Source organism: Rhineura floridana, chromosome 4 (assembly GCF_030035675.1).
Source record: "Rhineura floridana isolate rRhiFlo1 chromosome 4, rRhiFlo1.hap2, whole genome shotgun sequence".
Taxonomy (NCBI): Eukaryota; Metazoa; Chordata; class Lepidosauria; order Squamata; family Rhineuridae; genus Rhineura; species Rhineura floridana.
Window position 1 is genome coordinate 96,853,710 of NC_084483.1, and position 19,283 is coordinate 96,872,992.

Consider the following 19,283-nt stretch of genomic DNA (forward strand, 5'->3'; position numbering starts at 1 on the left):
GAACCATAAGAAGGGAAAAGAAGAGAGTTGCCCATCAAGAGTAAGCACCTGGGCAGGTCACAAAAGTGGCCTAGTCACAGTCATTCCCACAATGGTCATGTGCTGTGTTTCTATTTATATAAGAATAACTCTTTCTAAATGTGTATCTATTAGTATATGCCAGTTTTGTGCAAACATGTAGTCCTCTTTACTGTCAGTTCATTTCCTCTTTTTGTGGTGCTGTGTAAGTGTCCATCCTGTCCAGTGCTGTTTTTCCCCAACAAAGATCATGAACCACATGGGAGAAGCCCATGCTGCACCTCCTGCATCACATTTTAATGTATTGTTATTATGGCAATGACATGATGTCACTTAGTTATTTTATTTTGATCTTTGTATTTTATCTCATTTTTGTAAGCTACCCTGAAAGCTTTACTGAAGGACAGTACCTCAGTCTTTCACATTAATCACATGCATAAATGAGGGGGAATCTTCTGGAGACTGGGTTAACACTGATGTGTGTGGATTTAGCCTAGGCTTGTCAAGGATTATCGGTACCTCGGCACAGTCATTAACCAAAACGGAGACAATAGTCCAGAAATCAGAAGAAGGCTAGGACTGGGTAGGGCAGCTGTGAGAGAACGAGAAAAGGTCCTCAAATGCAAAGATGTATCATTGAACACCAAAGTCAGGATCATTCAGACCATGGTATTTCCAATCTCTATGTATGGATGTGAAAGTTGGACAGTGAAAAAAGCGGATAAGAGAAAAATCAACTCATTTGAAATGTGGTGCTGGAGGAGAGCTTTGCGCATACCATGGGCTGTGAAAAAGACAAATAATTGGGTGTTAGAACAAATTAAACCAGAACTGTCACTAGAAGCTAAAATGATGAAACTGAGGTTATCATAGTTTGGACACATCATGAGAAGACACGATTCACTAGAAAAGACAATAATGCTGGGAAAAACAGAAGGGAGTAGAAAAAGAGGAAGGCCAAACAAGAGATGGATTGATTTCATAAAGGAAACCACAGACCTGAACTTACAAGATCTGAACAGGGTGGTTCACGACAGATGCTCTTGGAGGTCGCTGATTCATAGGGTCGCCATAAGTCATAATCTACTTGAAGGCACATAACAACAATACCTCCCTCCTGGTACAAGACTTCTCACACAATCTGGTAGTGCTGTAAGGAGCAGCACTGTTGCAGTGTCCATGCCACTGGAATAATGCAACTGTATGTCAGGGGCATCAACAGAGCAGGCCACTTGTTTCTTTGGCTGGAGTAACAAAACAAAGTGCTCTAGTTGTTGTTGCTGCAGCAGTGGTGTCTGTCTGCTGAGAAAATGAGATACTACTGACAAAGGTTTCTGAGAGGGCGAGCAGCCATAACATAGTACTGCTACCCTTGAAGGGAGATCATAGCGACATAGTACGGCTGCTGTGAGCTCTCACTCCTCCCTGTCTTCTGGCAGAGACAGAACGCACTAACATACAGAAGCAGGCAGAGGAAAGGGGATTAGCTGGCTAAGAGCAAGGAATGGGCAGGCACCCAGGCATTTTTAAAGCCTGTGTTATCCTTTCTCCTGCCCCCCTCCTGGCACGACCTGCTTAATGGAACTCTGGGCAGGCATTCTCCTCACTGCAAAGGACCCTACTTCCTCTTTTAGTTCTGGCAATGCAACCTGCTGAACTTTCATGCTGTGCAGCCAAAGTTCTCAGAGGCAGGGGCCCACACAGTGTTCTAGATTTCAAATAAGCCATAATCAGACGTGGTTTCTATTGATGCATTTAGACTTAAGAGCCCCATATGCTAATAACATGCATTTTCTGAATGTGGATCCTTAGAGCAGCAGCATCCACGCACAAGAGGGAGATATCTTCAGGCTAAAGGGAGCCCAAATGTAGGCAGAAGTCCAACAAATTCTTCAGAAAAATCCCTAAAACTGGGCTGGTGGGACTCCAAAAACAGCCCAATGAGAACGGAGCATTCTTAGTGGGCATGGAATGCTACCTGACTGGGGGAGGGGGCTAGAAATGGGGGAGATGAATGGAAGAGGGTATAGCTGGCTGGCATTCTGAACAGGAGCACTCCATATTGCAAGATTTTGTTGCACTTCGCACGTGTGTACATTTAAAATTCAGGTTCGAATTGTTTAGGACTAATAAAGTAAATGCAAATTCTGTATCATATGTTTATAGTTTAATAAACATTGTTGGTTGATAAATATTATCTTTTTTGCATTAGGTTCTACTGACATGAAGAGGAACAACTTGCAGGGAGGATTTTACCACAGCCCCATCATGCTACATGTTGTGAGAGCTTGGAAAAGTTACTTTTTTGAACTACAACTCCCATCAGCCCAATCCAGTGGCCATGCTGGCTGGGGCTGATGGAAGTTGTAGTTCAAAAAAGTAACTTTTCCAAGCTCACATGGGAGAAAGTCATATTCTCCTTTGACTATTATCTTCCAAATCTTTTATTAAATGGAAGCAGCAGCAGCAGCAGCAAGGACCTTTACTGCTGCTTTTAAATCTACCAAGCTGGTAATAAGTGCACAGCAATACTGATTTCTGTGTGCAGATGAACCACACATGAAAGAAGCTGCTTTCGGAGGAGAATCCCAAATCCAGAAATCTGGGTCAGGTGTCTCTCCTAATGAAGAGTTCTGAAAGAACAGCCACAGCCTGTATGATCAATAAAAACTGCACCATTTTCCTTTAACTTAGGAGAACTCATTGCAGACAACAGTCTTCCTCTTAACATAAGAACTTAAGGAGAACTTGTGGGATCAGGCCAAAGGCCCATATAGTACGTTCACACAGTGGCCAACCAGATGCCCATGGGAAGCCCCCAAGCAGAACCTGAGTGCCGTAGTACGCTCCCCACTGCAATTCCAAACTACTGGTATTCAGAGGTATACTGCCTCCAACAGTGCAGGTGGCCTTCTACCAATCATTTCCTTGGAACATTATCTGGCACTACTTTAGTTCTGAACATCCCCATGGAAAGTTTCCCACCCCAGCATATTTAAAAACATGTAGTTAACCTTAGCACCTTTGTTCAATGTTGCTCAAGGGAATGGGGAAATAAACTGCAGTGTTGCCTTGATTTACATGATAAATATTGCTGAATTTTGGGGAAATGATAAATTCACCCTGGAGATCTAATCCCTGTGGCAAACATAAAATGCAGCCTGAACCTTAATTCTCACTCACCTTCATGAACCATAGTTCCTTACTTAAAACCTGTGTGGGCTGTGGGTGTATCAAGATGAGGTAGGAAACTGTGAGAGGGTGAAGGCTTGTTTCCATAGAAGATTTTCATTTACTCAATAACTGCTCAGTAACGTTTCTGCTCAGTAACTTTTAATTCTTTTCTTGCTTGTTACAAGAAAGCTTGGATGGTGGGTATATTCAGTAATGACATAATAGATGGGCTTGGAAGTCAATGGGACGGTTTGAAGCCTGCTCTCTAAATAGCCAAAACAAACTTCATTCATACATCTTTCATCTTGATTTATTTATTTATTAAGTTTATATCCCACCCTTCCAACGGGAGCCCAGGGCGGCAAACAAAAACACTAAAAACACTCTAAAACACATTAAAAACAAACGACTTTAAAAGATATTCAACCAAAATAGCTTTAAAAACATCTTAAAAAGCAATTCCAGCACAGATGCAGGCTGGGAAGTGAAGGTTAGGGATTTAGACCTGGTGCTCAATGGGGTACAATTGCCCCTGAAAGACCAGGTCTGTAGCCTTGGGGTCATTCTTGACTCCCAACTGTCCATGGAAGCTCAGGTTTAGGCTGTGAGCCGGGCAGCGCTGTATCGACTCCATCTGATACGGAGGCTATGCCCCTACCTTCCCAATCATCTGCTCCCATCGGTACATGCCCTGGTCTCCTCTCACCTAGACTACTGTAATGAGCTCTACATGGGGCTACCCTTGAAAACGGTCCGGAAGCTGCAACTGGTACAGAATGCGGCAGAGCACCTGATTAAAGGCAGCCACCGGCGAGATCAAATCAGTCCAATGCTAAAAGAGTTGCACTGGTTGCCAGTTGCTTACCGGGCCCAATTCAAGGTGTTGGTTTTGACCTTTAAATCCCTATACGGTTTCGGCCCAGTCTATCTAAAGGAGCGCCTCCAGCATCATCAGCTATGCCGCCCAACAAGATCAGCCTCAACAGTCCATCTCTCCACCCCATCAGTCAAAACAGCCAAACTGGTGCGGACTAGAGAGAGGGCTTTTTCAATTGTGGCCCCCACCCTGTGGAACTCCCTCCCAAATGATCTCCACCATGCCCCTTCTACGATGAGCTTCCTCCGGGCCTTGAAGACCTGGCTCTTCAGGCAGGCTTTTGGGGTGGGTTAGATTTTATCTTCATTGTTTTTAGATTTTTAATGCCTACATATTGTGTGCCTATGTTGTATGTCACCCAGAGTGGCTGGACAGCCAGCCAGATGGGCGACTAATAAATCAAATAAATAAATAAATAAATAAATGGGATAAGGTCTCTACTTAAAAGGCGTGTTGAAAGAATAGGTGCTGAAAGCAGAAATGGTGCCTGTCTAATATTTAAGGGAAGGGAATTCCAAAGGGTAGTGCCACTAAAGGTCTGCTTCCCATATTGTGCAGAATGGACATCCTGATAAGATGGTATCTGCAGGAGGCCGTTGTCAGGACCCCTTCTGTGTCACCCGCCATGTCATGGTCTCACCTCAGGGTCCTGGTCTCTTAACGGTTCTCTCACCGGCTCTAGCAAAGATATCTCAAGATCCCACTGGCAGCACCACCAGACACTCCCTGTAAACAATATTGCTTTGAGACTGTGCCTTCGTCTCCTCCTGGCTTATTGCTATGTTGTGTCTGGGTGCACTTACAGGCCTCAATCCCCCTGTATCTTTGTGCCTATAAAGATTACAGCCCTGGGTTGCTCCGGATAACTTATGATGTTACACTATCTCTTCACTGCTGCCACCATGGATACTGTTTCCCAACCTTGGTATATGCTCTGCCCACCCTTCTGGTCTGTGTAAACCCAGCCAAGGATCAGGCATTTTGGTAAACCAAGAAATATTTATTTATATACACAGGGAATAACAAGATTACTTAAAGGTTTAGTCAACAAGCGTGTGGTTTCATAACATGTGTTACTCTTTATGTTTCTTAGTCATCAATATCCTGCCACACTACCCACCTAATCCAATCCACCCAACAACCCTCTCCAAAACCAACCAAATGAACTGCCCCACAAAAACGAACTCTCTCTCAACTGTCATCCTCTCATTTATACCTTCAGACACTCAAACACTCAGCCAATCATCATACAACTCTCATCAACATTCCAACCCACGTACTCCCCCCTCTCACTCAGTCTACTTACCACATATACTCGAATAAACCTGCAGTTACCATATTTACGGTATTATATATACAGGGACATCACAGCCCTCACCTGCAGAGTGTAGTGATTGACTGTTATATCAGGGGTAACACAATATTTCAGGTATCCTAGCCCAAGCTACATAGGCTTTATACACAAAACCAGCACCTTGAACTTGGCCTGGTAGCTAATGGGCAGCTAGTGCAATTCTTTCACCAGCGAGGTGACATGTTGGCAATACCCGCCTCAGTTGGCAGTCGTGCTGCCGCATTTTGCTTCTGGAGCAACCTCAAGGGTAGCCCCACCTAGAGTGCATTACAGTAATCCAACCTGAAGATTACCAGTGCATGGACAACAGTAGTCAGGCTATCCCAGTCCAGAAACTGCCGCAGCTGTCTTACCAGCAAAAGCAGGTAAGCTGGTAAGAGTGCCAAAAGGCACTCCTAACCACTGAGGTCACCTGGGCTTCTAGTGACAAAAATGGATCCAGAGGCACCCCCAGTCTACGAACCTACTCTTTAAGAGGGAGTATGACCCCATCCAAAGCAGGCAACTGACCAATTAACTAACCACTAATCGCAGTGCCTCTGTCTTGCTAGGATTCAGACTCTGTTTATTGGCCGTCATTCAGCTCACCACTGAATCCAGGCCAGAGCTTGGAAAAGTTACTTTTTTAAACTACAACACCCTTCAGCCCCAGTCAGCATGGCCACTGGAGTGGGCTGATGGGAGTTGTAGTTCAAAAAAGTAACTTTTCCAAGCTCTGATCCAGGCACTGGTCTAGGACTTGCACAGCATCTCCTGATTCAGCTGTTACAGAAAAATAGAGCTGGGTATCAGCAGCCTGCTGCTGACAACTTGCTCCAAATCTACTGATGACCGCTGCCAAGGGCTTCATAAAGATGTTAAACAGCATTGGGGACAAGATGGTACTCTGCAGCACTCCACAACACAACTGCCAGAGGGCCAAAAAACAATTACCTGATGTTATTTTCTGAAAATGACCCTGGAGATAGGATCGGAATCATTATAAAACAGTGCCTCCATCTCACCAAGTTGGCTCAGAAGGATACCATGGTCAATGGTATCAACAGCCACTGAGACATCGAGTAAGAATAACAGGGTTGCACTCCTCTTGTCCTTCTCCCAATAAAGGTCACCCATCTGGGCGACCAAGGCTGATTCAGTTCCATAATCAGGCCTGAACCCATATTGGAATGGGTCAAGATAATCTGTTTCATTCAAGAGCACTTGCATTTGCTGTGCCACAAGCCTCTCAATTATTTTCCCGGTATTTGCTACTGGGTGGTAGTTGTCACAAATCAATCGGTCTAGGATGGTGATGTGCTCAAATTTTGTAAAAACTGAATTTTACACTGGATTTCCTGTTTATTCACTTTTTTTGTCCTTGCATATCGGGTTTTCTTCTAGTAGTTTCTGCAGCTAAAGCTGATTTTTTAATTAATATTGATATTTTGGGGAAAATATTGATATTTTTTTAAAAAATCTATAAAAGGTGATATTTTTCCAGAAAAAAACCAAAATAGGTATTTATCACAAATAACAAACATAGATCCCTGATGAAAGGATACGAGAAGAAAGTTCAACCAGCACTAAAATGGAGATCACATCTCTAGTCTAGGGTGAGCTTTTTCAGGAGCATCGGATCACCACCTCTTTCAGGGCGGCTGGGACCACTCCCTCCCACAAAGACATGTTGTCCACACCCTGGATCCACTCAGTCATACCCCCTTGGCAAGCTTTAATAAGCCAAGAAGGGCACGGGGCGAGAGGACACGTTGCTGGCTGCATTGTCACAAGAACCTTGTCAGTGTCATCAGGCTGCATCAACTGAAACTAATCCCAGGAAGTTGCAGCACTGAACACCTCAGTGGGAAGTACAGTAGATGTGGATGGGCATCAAGATTGCTACAGAGGTAATCAACTTTACCCTCAAAGTGCTCTGCAAACAATTCACAGTGGGCCTTTGAAGGGTCTAAAACTCCATTTCCTAGAGTGGATGTCAACAGACCCTGTGAATACAGAAAAGCTCCATTGGATGGCTAGTTGATGATGTGATGGAGGCAGAGAAGTTGACCTTCTTTGCTGCCCTCACTGCCACATAGTAGGCACAGTTATGATGTTTTACTCAGGCCTGATTAACCTTCACCACTTGCGCTCTCCATTGTCCAGCCTATTTCATTGCCCTTTGTTCACTGGAGTACTGGTGCAAACTGGGCTCTACAATGCCAGAGAGGGCACTCAGGCACAACTATGTTAAAAGCCCAACATATCTCGTTGTTCCACAGTGTGACAAGGGTTTCAACAGGGTCATTTGCCCTATCTACTGGAAACTCCCCCAGGTTATTCAGGAATCCAGTAGACTCCATTAGTCTCCAGGGGTGGACCATCTTAATCTGTTCACCACCCCTGCAGGAGAGGATTGGAGCTGTAAGTCTAAACTTCTCCCGCATACCACTAAATCACCAAATTCATTTGAACAGGAGTAGTGCTATGAAGGATACACACATATGTAGAACTCTCCAAAGCAGTCTTCTTCAACCTGGGTATCTCACGCATTGTTGGACTACAGCTCCCATCGTCCCCTGTCAGCATAGCCAATAGTAAAGAATGATGGAAACTGTAGTCCAACAACACCCAAGGGAACCAGGCTAGGGAAGGCTGCTCTAAACAGTAACTGTAAAATACATTTCCTGAAATGTGATGGAATTGGAGAGAGAGTAGCAAAGGACAAAATGAAGGAGAGAAAGAGGGACTATAGTGTGAGAGCTTAACAAACTGCCATTGAACAGTAATATCATAGCAGCATGATTATATTACTTAACATAAGAAAATATAGATAAGTAGTGAAAAATTTGTCTAGTGATGGGCAAATCTGCCTATTTCTGATCCATGTCCTGTTTGTTTTAGATCCTCTCAAAATCAGAGCCTGGAAAAGTTACTTTTTTGAACTACAACTCCCATCAGCCCAATCCAGTAGCCTTGCTGGCTGGGGCTGATGGGAGCTGTAGTTTTAAAAAGTAACTTTTCCAAGGTCTGCTCAAAATATGTATTTAAATGCATAGTTAAATTAGTACTGTCTCGCAAAATAAATATCTTAAGATATTTATTTATTTATTTATTGCATTTATATACCACCTCATAGCCGAAGCTCTCTGGGTGGTTTACAACAATTAAAACCATACCAAATTAAAACCCATAAAAACCGATAAGCAAGTTAAAAACGTACTATTTATGTCAATTTGATACATTTAAAACTGCCAAGAACAGAATTGCAACATTCGAGGAAGTGTGAAAACAGGTGGATATCTTAGTTCCAGTCCACACAGTCTGAGTGGTACAGATCAGGTCATCCAATATAGGCATTAGCAAAAACCAAATTCATCAAGCAACCTTAAATCAGATTAGGTGAAATCTCTATGGGATATGAATAAGTGGCTGCTGGTAGATGGCTAACAATTCAATCCTAAAAACCCAGTATTCCTGTAAATAAGCATGTACTGAGTGCTGTGGTTATGCAAATTCATGACCTGCTTCTTTACCCCAGCATTGTGAACTAGTTCTGAGTATTATCATCCGATAACATAAGTAACAGAAGCACCATCTTAATATAAAACTAAACTGTTGCAAGTCAGACTTGGGATATTATTTAAAGATTCCTATGCCACCTTTCCACCAATTGGATCAATGGGAGCAGGAGCAGCACAAGGGAGGCTCAGGATCCTAAAGATATCCTATCCACTACTGGAACTATCTATGTCCCTACAGTCTTATGGTTGTAGGTCATAGTATACTTTTGGAATAGAATTATTCTGACACATAGAGTAAAGCATGGGTGATGACATAAACTCGATGGGTAATGCCAGCACATACATTTCAGCACTTGGGTGAATTCTTTATACCCTTGATAGGACTGCCAGGTCCATGGCCTGAGACTGATCCTGTATCTTTAAGAGAAGAGAAAGTCAGCCAAATGCAGGTGTTCTTGCTACACTGTAATGAGAAAAACCACAAGGTGGAACTCTCCCTCCACCCTGCACAACTTTTAAAGATACAGAAGACCTCTGGGAGGCCGGGCCTGGCAACCAAGAGGTCTTCTGTATCTTTAAAAGTTGTGCATTGAGAAGGGGGAATTCCATCTTGTGGTTTTTCTCATTACAGTGTTGCAAGCACACCTGCACTTGGCTGACTTTCTCTTCTCCTAAAGATACAGGATCAGTCTCAGGCCATGAACCTGGCAACCCTAGTCATAATATTGTATTGTATATTTTATGTTTATATTTTGTTCATTGTGCTCAGTGGACTTGGTCCAGACAGTCATTAAATATTTAAATAAAAATAAATTAATCCTGTGGATGTTGTGCTTTTGAAGCAACACAGTCCTCTCTTTTGAATCTTTTGGGTAGTACCCAGAAATCAACAGACAATAGTCTGAAGGCTGATGATGCAGTTTGATTCTGCTGAAGCTAAGTAGGCCTGGCCCTGAAAGTGGCATTGGAACCATATGAGAGCCATTGGAGGAAGGGTGGGATTTAAGAGATGACGGAGTCTGTTAAAGTTATTCTGTTTCAGAAATGAATGCAGGCAACAATGCAAGGTGTTCAAGGTCAAACCTGAAATTGCCAAAGTCAAAAAAGTCCATTCTCACTTTTGTATTGAAAAACCTGAATGGAGAACATATTTTATTTGGCAACTTGTGATCTTTGCAGAATGTGAATGGGAGATGTGAATTAGCAGATCCTCAGCCATTCAAGACAGCTGCAGCTGTTCTGAAGGAGGACAGTGAATAAAGGGCATTTTAAGAGAGGAAGGGGGGAAGGAGGGGCTGGTTCCTTAATGGCTCTGTCATTCAGTTTGGCTTATGTGTTAGTTTCCCTGAACAATATGTCACCACTTGTGATTGTCAATCAACATAGATTCTTGACCATGCTCTAATACAGTCAGCTCGCTCATGTACTTGAGAAGGTATTTTATAATTGTGTGGTCCAAAAGAACAAATCTTTCTTTTTTTTCTTCCACGTGCCCATAAATTTCCAGTTGGAAGTGCAAAATCAGGAGTGGGGGCGGATAATTACCACTTACTTTAAAAGGAAGCAATGAAAACACCTTCCTTATAATCTAGGGACATAGTTGACTAAAATACGTAATATTCCAGCACAGAAAATGTTTTAATACCGTATCTTAGTCACATTCATGGTAACTCTGTAAAACAATGGCTTGATTTGCACAATTGAAATTAGGAATAGGGAAGAGCCAGACTGCCTTATTCTTTTTGAACTAGTTTAAATTATTACCATCCAACAATGCAAAAGAATCTGGACAACTGTCTATGAGTTGGCAAAATATTTATCTTGCTAGTGAGCACAATCCAGGATAACAAATGGTTTTGATGCCAGCCCAAAATTATAGGACAAGCTGAATGGACCTTTCTTGAACAACTTAATTATGGGCATTGAACAGCCAGTCAATATGTATTGAGTTTCTATGAAGACAGAAATAACATGAGAATAGGTTCACAGGCAACATGTAGACAGGAGTGCTGAGACCTACTCAACAGCATGTGTATTAAGGATATAGGCTGGTTTACTTAACTATAGGTCCTCCTGCAGAATCCATGACCAATGGACAAAACTAACTCATCCCTGCTGTCTTGGAACATGGCCTAATGTCCTCAATGCATGTATGTTGCACCCCTGATAAGATAGATTGTGTCCTTACTTACATTGTACTTAGAAATGGCAGGTGCATTTAAATTAACCTTAGTAAAACAACTAGGGGATTCATTATATGAAATTATTAGGGGTGTACTCTGAAGCAATAATGTAGTGGCAAATTCAGAAGTGCAGGGTCACTTCCCGACAATCATAGCCACATTCCCTTCCCCCACTTTTTCTTTTGCTGCTGGGGTGAGAATGAGATCCTTGTTAATGCCTTCTCCCACGACAACAGACATCCCTAGGGGCCAATCAGCACAGAAGGGGAGAATGTTAGCTACTGAAAAGAGTCTTCTCAGTGGCTGACCCACCTCCTTTCACTCTGACTCAAATCAGCAGGAAAGGACACGGAAACACATTCGAAGACACTTCTCAGTGGCTAACACTGATGCTGATGATGCCTTTCATGCTGATTGGTTCGTAGAATGCTGAAAACATAGGGACCCTGCTGAGACCCTGCTCCCAAAAAAGTAAGGTGTCTAAGGCCCCCTGAGACCCTGGATGACTACACCCCTGCTCCCAAGACATGATTCAGTTGAGATCATCTTTGAAAAGTGAGTCAATTTCTCTTGCATCATCTTGAGCACAATCTGCTTCAGCTTAGATCCAAAGATTTGTCTTGCCTTAGAAAATCTGAAGCTTCATACTGACTACAATGGAAATATCAACAAACCCTATAACATTTTTACTTCCTGGCAGAATGAATGAAATGTTCGCTATGACTGGAAGTAAAAAAGGAAAGCTCTGGATAGCTTGGGGAAATGTAATGATTTTAAAAAGACAATCAGTTTAAGCCTGAGTTATCTGGGACCTCTGAAGCTTCCTGAGACTTCAGGAGCAACCAGATTTGTTTTGGGATGCCTTGGAGGACACCTGCTTCACTTTGTAAGAGCCCTAAATCTCTCCAAAGTGGCTTGATAGAATGCACACCCCTTTTCATTATATACACCAAGGAAAAAAAAGTAGGAGTCCTGAACCAGCAGGGGGAATTTCCATCATGGAAAGAGAGTTGTACTCATTGAGGACTCCTGCAAGTTCAACTCTGCTTTCATAAATGGAAGACCCTTCTGATCATCGTATGAAAAGTTAGGGTGCAAATAATTATTTTCCAGAAGAAACTGACTTTGCACAATATCCATTAAAAATATGTTACAACTGGTGCACTAGCTGGGGAGCAACATCATTTGCATAGGAGCAAAATGTTATGGTTTAACACTAGGAAAATAGGGAATTAAAAGTCACAATTGCCCAACATTTCCAAGTTTAGGATAAAAAGGTGTTTCTCCTTTGGGTCTTACTACACAATTTGATGCCATTATATTTTCATGCTATTCATTTTTATCAGAGATAAATCAGACAATGTATCAGAGCTTTTTCCTATAAGATATCCCATAGGTAGGTTGGAAACAATTCCAATAAACTATATTTTCTGTTGTCACTTAACAAGGTCCCAATTAAACATTGTGACACTATGGTTTAATTTTAAGTAGGGTTGCCATATTTTCTGGGTAGCCAGGTTTTACCCAGATTTTAGCCATGGTATCTGATGCCCACTTAGCCCATTATGTGGCCCGGATTCCCAGCTTTCATTAAAAAAAAGACTCTAGCCCTTGTAGATCCAGAGATACAAGGGAAAATGTGGAGGCAGTTTTCTGCTCAATTATTTTGTGAGTAATCAGCCTACTCCTGCCTTCGATTGTACTTCGCCAATGAGAGACACCACAGCTGTCCTGGGAAAATCAAGATTTTTAGCCTGCCCACCTGCTGAATATGCAGAATCTAGGCAGTTTAGAAAACTGTGCATGCTCACTTGATCAACATGTGCAGCTCCATCCCTTATCCAGAGACTCTAGCTGATTTTCTGGTTGAATCAACAAGGAGAAGCAGCCTTCGTCTCAGTTGCTTTCAGGGGCCCCAAAAATTCCCCAGAAATAGGGGGAGCTGCTTTTTGCAAAGGGGGAATACATTCATTAAAAGCACCCCCATCCATGTATTTCAGCTCAACCATGATTGCAACTTCCAATGTTTATATAGAATTTGTAGACTTTGAAAAATTATTCCAATTTATTAACCAGCTAACCCTATTCTTCCTTATCCTCTTCACTCATGCCATCCCCACTCCTCTTTTATCATGCCTGGTTCTTTTCCTTTACCCTTTGTTCTTTCTAGTTTACACAGGCTATGAGCCTAATCATATGACTGCATCCTGATTCTCTTGTTACTTTTCAACTTCAATAATATATATAAATCAAATAATAAAGAAATAAAATAAACTTGATTTAAATCAGGTGATCTTACTAGGTCAATTTCCCATGGTAACAATTTCATTAGAAAGTGCCCTCCTGTGGCGAGAACTAGAACTTTATTTTATAACATGAGGTCAACATCTTCAAATGTAGGGCTTTTTGTGTTTCGCTTTTGGCTATGTACTAGATAAAATATTCTTAAAATCTATGAATTGTTATTCTGTTGAAAGGCATTCATTGCCTAAAGTCTTTTAGCACATGGACATAACAAAACACACACATTGCCTTCTGCTTACACCATATAATATTCACATGATAGGTTTGATAATGTTATTTGCTAATCACCATCAGCAATACTCTTCCATACTATATATGTATGTACTACAAGTTGGAAGAACTGAGAGGATCCAAACAATGGAGAGGACAGCAGCCTCAGTGGAGGAGGTCCTTAAAAAGCAGGCTTCTGTACAATGCCACCATTACCTCCAACCATTGGGGCATTAACCTGGGCTTAGAGGAGTATAGGATTTCACTGTTGTGTGGCTTAAAATTAGGCCAAAGAGAGATAACAGTGTTTTTCAAAGGGCTGAAGATAGCATGATTGAACAGTTGTGGGTTTCGGTCTGCACACTCATCCCACGATCATCTCTCCTCACTGATCTTTGACAAGAGAATAACAGAACTCCCACCCGCAAAATAGTTTGAAATACTACCACCATCTGATTTTTTTGTGGGGCAGGAGAATGGCTATCTGCATGGCATTCAATGCTAATCCTAATCAGAGAAGACCCATTGAAGTTAGTAGACAAAACTAATTTTGGATCATTCACTTCAATGAGCCTATTCTGACTAAGTAGGACTTAGTTGAATTTAACCCTATTTTTTCAACTTGAGAGGCTAGTAATTTTGAACCCAAGTCCCTTAGAAGGATGTGGGCTGAGTTACTCTTTTATATACATATCACATACATATTCACACGTTACTCTGTACCCAGATAGAACCCCCCTGTACCTGGGTACAGCTGCTCTTCAGAGAGTCTACACGTGGTGATTTGAAAAATTACCACGTGTACTGCTACCCTAAAAAAAGACATCTTTTGTTCACATGTTGATTCTCCCTGCATGCTGTCCATGTGGAACTGATCGTGAGTGGCAGGAGCCCATGGTGGCAAATACTCTAAATCAGGATGGTTAGACTTCATGGTTAGATTAGATCAGGATCTAATACTCTAGATCAGGATGATTAGACTTCAGGTTTTTGGTATTGATTTTTTTTATTATTATTATTACAAAAACCCAAGATCCACCAACCAAAGCAAGCCACAAAATATATACACTTAGAGTTAAATAATTCTTAGCCCAGGAATTTTTTTTTAGTTCCAAAATTGAACTGAGCTCACAGTATTTCCACACAAAAATCCACACTTGGTTACCCCCCATTTTCTTCTTTTCAGCAGTGGGGTGGTCATTTTCTTGTTTTCATTGTGAAACAGGAGTCTGAAATCCTCACTGATCTTCTGTGTCATCCTGAGATACACCAATACATTTTGATCTACTTTCTGCATTTAAAGTGCTAGCCAAAAGCTAAACATTATAACATAGACCATAAAAAGAGATACCGATTATCACTTTTTGATACTGAGCTACAAAAATTTCCACTGAAAAACCATAAAAACCACAGCGCAGAGCTTTCCCAATTGATAAATAATTTCCCCCACATTTATACTTTGAGTGTATTTTTGTGTATTAAAATGCATAATGTCCTCAAGAAAGAATCAGGTGTACCATATTGGAAGAATGATTTCAGTTCATAATCTTTTAAGCAGCTTGTTTTTGTTGCAGCCCCCTCAAAATATTTTCATATATAAATATTCAATATATTTAGGTCTGCACTTTCACACATTTATCTATGGGTAAGTCCTATTGATCTCTATAGGACTGTATAGACATGTATAGGATTGTTCTATGAAAGCCTACATCAAAACCCATACATACGCTAATAACAGGCAATGAAAAATGCAATATTTTAATAGCTATAATTATGATAGCTACATGCTAGTGTTTTTTTTAAAAAAAGTTGCTATTTTGATTTTAAAAACTTAAGAATCTGCAGGAAAAAAGAAAAGAGTAAAACTACATTCCTGTTTAAACTCTTTCTATTGAATGTACCCCTTGACAGGAAACAGTTTCAGGAAGTATAACAGACCCAGCATGCCTTGCCTTGTTGCCATTAAAAGGGAATTGCTTCAATGGCGCATTTAATAAGTGTCATTGAAGCCATTTTCTTTCCCTGGCAGCAAATGTGTATATAACAGAGACTGTACACTCGTTGAATGTTACATGTGAATAACTGTACAAGTGTACAGCCCAACTACTTGTGTACCCAGGTACAGGGACTGTACACTCGTTGAATGTAACATGTGAACAGGGCCAGTTGCTCACCATTCCATGACTTAGAGCCAAGATGTGGACTAGGCAATGCATTTGCCACATGACCATCTATCCTGTGCATTTTTCTCTGCGGGGTTGGGATTTGGATTGTGATAGCAGTACACAAAAAAGGGAGGGGACTGACATCAACTTGCATCTTGGAGAGCAATTAGAAGCTTTAGCTTGTGCGGGTGGGAAATCACCAGGAAAATTATATGGGAGGAATTTAGGAAAAGGTTCAACCCTTGCTCACCACAGTCCTGATCTGGACTAGGAAGCACACTGCTATTTCTAAATAAAACCAAGCCCGGGCTGTGTTTCAAATAGCACAGCTACTTACCCAGGGCAACAATATCTCCTCAGCATTCATGTCTCCTTTCTTTTAAATCAGAGCCAAAACATGGTGGATACTCAACCTGTTCTGGACAGGGTTACACTCCCCCTGAAGGAGCAGGTTCGTAGTCTGGGAGTTCTTTTAGATCCTTCGTTGTCACTTGAGGCCCAGGTAGCCTCGGTGGCACGAAGTGCATTCTACCAACTTCGGTTGGTAGCCCAGCTACGTCCCTATCTGGGCAGTGACGACCTCGCCTCAGTTATCCATGCTCTGGTAACCTCAAGATTGGACTACTGCAATGCGCTTTACGTGGGGCTGCCTTTGAAGACGGTTTGGAAACTGCAACTAGTGCAAAACGCAGTGGCTCGACTGTTGACAAGGACCAAATGATCAGAACATATAACACCTGTTCTGGCCCGTTTGCACTGGTTGCCTATAAGTTTCCGGGCAAGATTCAAAGTGTTGGTTTTGACCTATAAAGCCTTACACGGTGCGGGTCCGCAATACCTGGTGGAACGCCTCTCCCGATATGAACCTACCCGTACACTACGTGCAACATCGAAGGCCATCCTCCGGGTACCGACTCATAAAGAGGCCCGGAGGATGACAACAAGAACTAGGGCCTTCTCAGTGGTGGCCCCCGAACTATGGAAAAGTCTTTCCGATGAGGTGTGCCTGGCGCCAACTTTGTTATCCTTTCGGCGCCAGGTTAAAACCTTCCTCTTTTCCCAGGCATTTTAACATATTTTAGCATATTTAGCACATTCTGGTATTCTAAATTTAAATTGTGTAATATGTTTTTAGCTCTGGGGAATTTTTGTGGTATGTTTGTATTTACTATGTGATTTTATTATATTACTGTATTTTTATATTTATGTTGTACACCGCCCAGAGAGCCATTGGCTGTGGGCGGTATAGAAATTGAATAAAATAATACATAATAATAATTTTTATAACACACACGTGCACTTGATCAGATGTATTTGTATTTGAGATTGCTAAATCCATGCAGTGGCCTTTCAACCTAAATGATGATGTGCTATCAGATAAGCACTTAGGTTAGGATGCCACCACAACTAGTACCAACCAACCCAGCAGAACCTTTGTTTGAATGGAACTGCAACTAGCATGCAACAAAATGCCTCAAGGATAGAGCTGCAGTTCTCCTGGCACAGATTGATATATACCAGATATATGCTTGGTGAGGCATCCATTGTTTATCCTTGGAATGCAACTCCAGTAAATACAAAGTTATCACTCAGGTTCCCCATCTGTTAAAAGCTTTGAAGCACACCAGATCTTTTATTTGTTTCCTGTATAGGTAAAATTACCACCAACTAAGGCTGTTGCTCAACATCAGAACGACATGGAGAACATTCATCTCCTACTACTTCATGAAATATTTTAAGCTGGAAGCACATTTTGATAATTCTAAATGCTTTGGCAGATTTGTGTGTGTGTGGGGAAAGTACCTTACAAACTACTTTTCAAGTTATTAATGTTGATGATTTCACTGCTAAAATGATTATATGTATAATTTTGAATATATAATTAACTCAGTGATTTGTATGAACACTCGCTTTAAAAGAGCTTTTTTTTTTTTTTTTTAAAGAAGCCTTTCAAATCAAGTGGAGTGTTGGGTTTTTTTGCTTTTTTTTACACAGTGAAAAAGAAAATAAATTAGCACTAAGGAGTTGTTAGGTGCTATTACCAACTAAGCCTACATCAGTTGCAGTGCAATCAGTACACTGATGATAAACAACTCTATCTCTCCATGTCATCTGAATCAAGACAGGCAGTTCAGGTGCAGGACTAGAGGTGGTAATGGGCTGGATGTGGATCAATAAATTGAAATTGAATCCAGAAATGATGGTTGCACTGTGTGTTGTTTGCTCTTGGGTCTGGGAAGTGAGTAGATGACCTGCTGCAGATAGGTTGGCACTCCCCTGGAGAGATCAGGTTCACGACTTAGGGGTGCTCCTTGACCCAGCACTGTCACTTGAGGCCAAGGTGGCTTCCGTGGCTCAGAGTGCCTCTTTCTGGCTTCACCTGGTTCAACAATTACAACCCTGGACAAAGACTACAATGCTCCATACTCTAGTAAAGACCAGACTATAGTAATGCAGTCTATGTGAGGCTGCCCTTGAAGATGGTTTGGAAGTGGCAACTGGTGCAGAATGCAGTGGCCAGAATGCTGGTGGGCACATATTACACCAGTTCTTTAAGACCTGCACTGGTTACTTGTGTGTTTCCTAGTCCAAAGCAAGGTGCTTACATTGACATGGAAGTGGAAAAGGACTGCCTTTATGTCGATCCCAATTTATGGCAACCCTATGGATAGGGTTTTCATGGTAAGCGGTATTCAGAGGGGGTTTACCATTGCTTTCCTCTGAGGTTGAGAGGCAGTGATTGGCCCAAGGTCACCCAGTGAGCTTCATGGTTGTGTGGGGATTCGAACCCTGATCTCCCAGGTCATAATCCAGCACCTTAACCACTACACCACACTGGCTCTCTACATTGACATACAAAGCCCTAAACAACTTGGGTCCCAAATATCTGAAGAAATGCTCTGTTCCATATAGACCTGCTCCAGTGTTAAGATCTGCAGGGGAGGCCCTGCTGGCAGTTCCACTGCCCTATGAAGTTCACAGAGTGGTGGTGTCTCCTAGGTTGTGGAATGCTTTCTGTTCTGATATGTGTCCAACTTCTTCATTCTACATGTTTCGATGTCAGGTCAGCATGCACGTTTTTACACAGGCTTTTGGGGTTGGAGGATGTGATCAGAATATCTCTATCATTCAATGTTGATGATTCACATGATTTACTCATACTGAGCTGTATGTAACCTACCCTGGGACTGCATGGTGAAAGGTGGCTATATATGCCTATAAATAAATCCTACCCTGAGGTTACACTGCCTCCTAGATGGTGATAGGATTGTAAGTAGTGCTGAAGCTGTGTATTTCCTTGATAACACTTCAGGATGAGTTGTGAGGTGAAAATGCCCCCCAAATCCAACTGTGCCTTTCAGTTTTCTTCTATAACTTTTCACAAACCTTGCAGCACTGCATATCACTACACAGGTTTACTAAGCAATGTGCAGACTGTTCCCACATTGTGCTCTGGTGGTTTGTCTCTTTTGCCAAACCAGTACAATGCTGAAA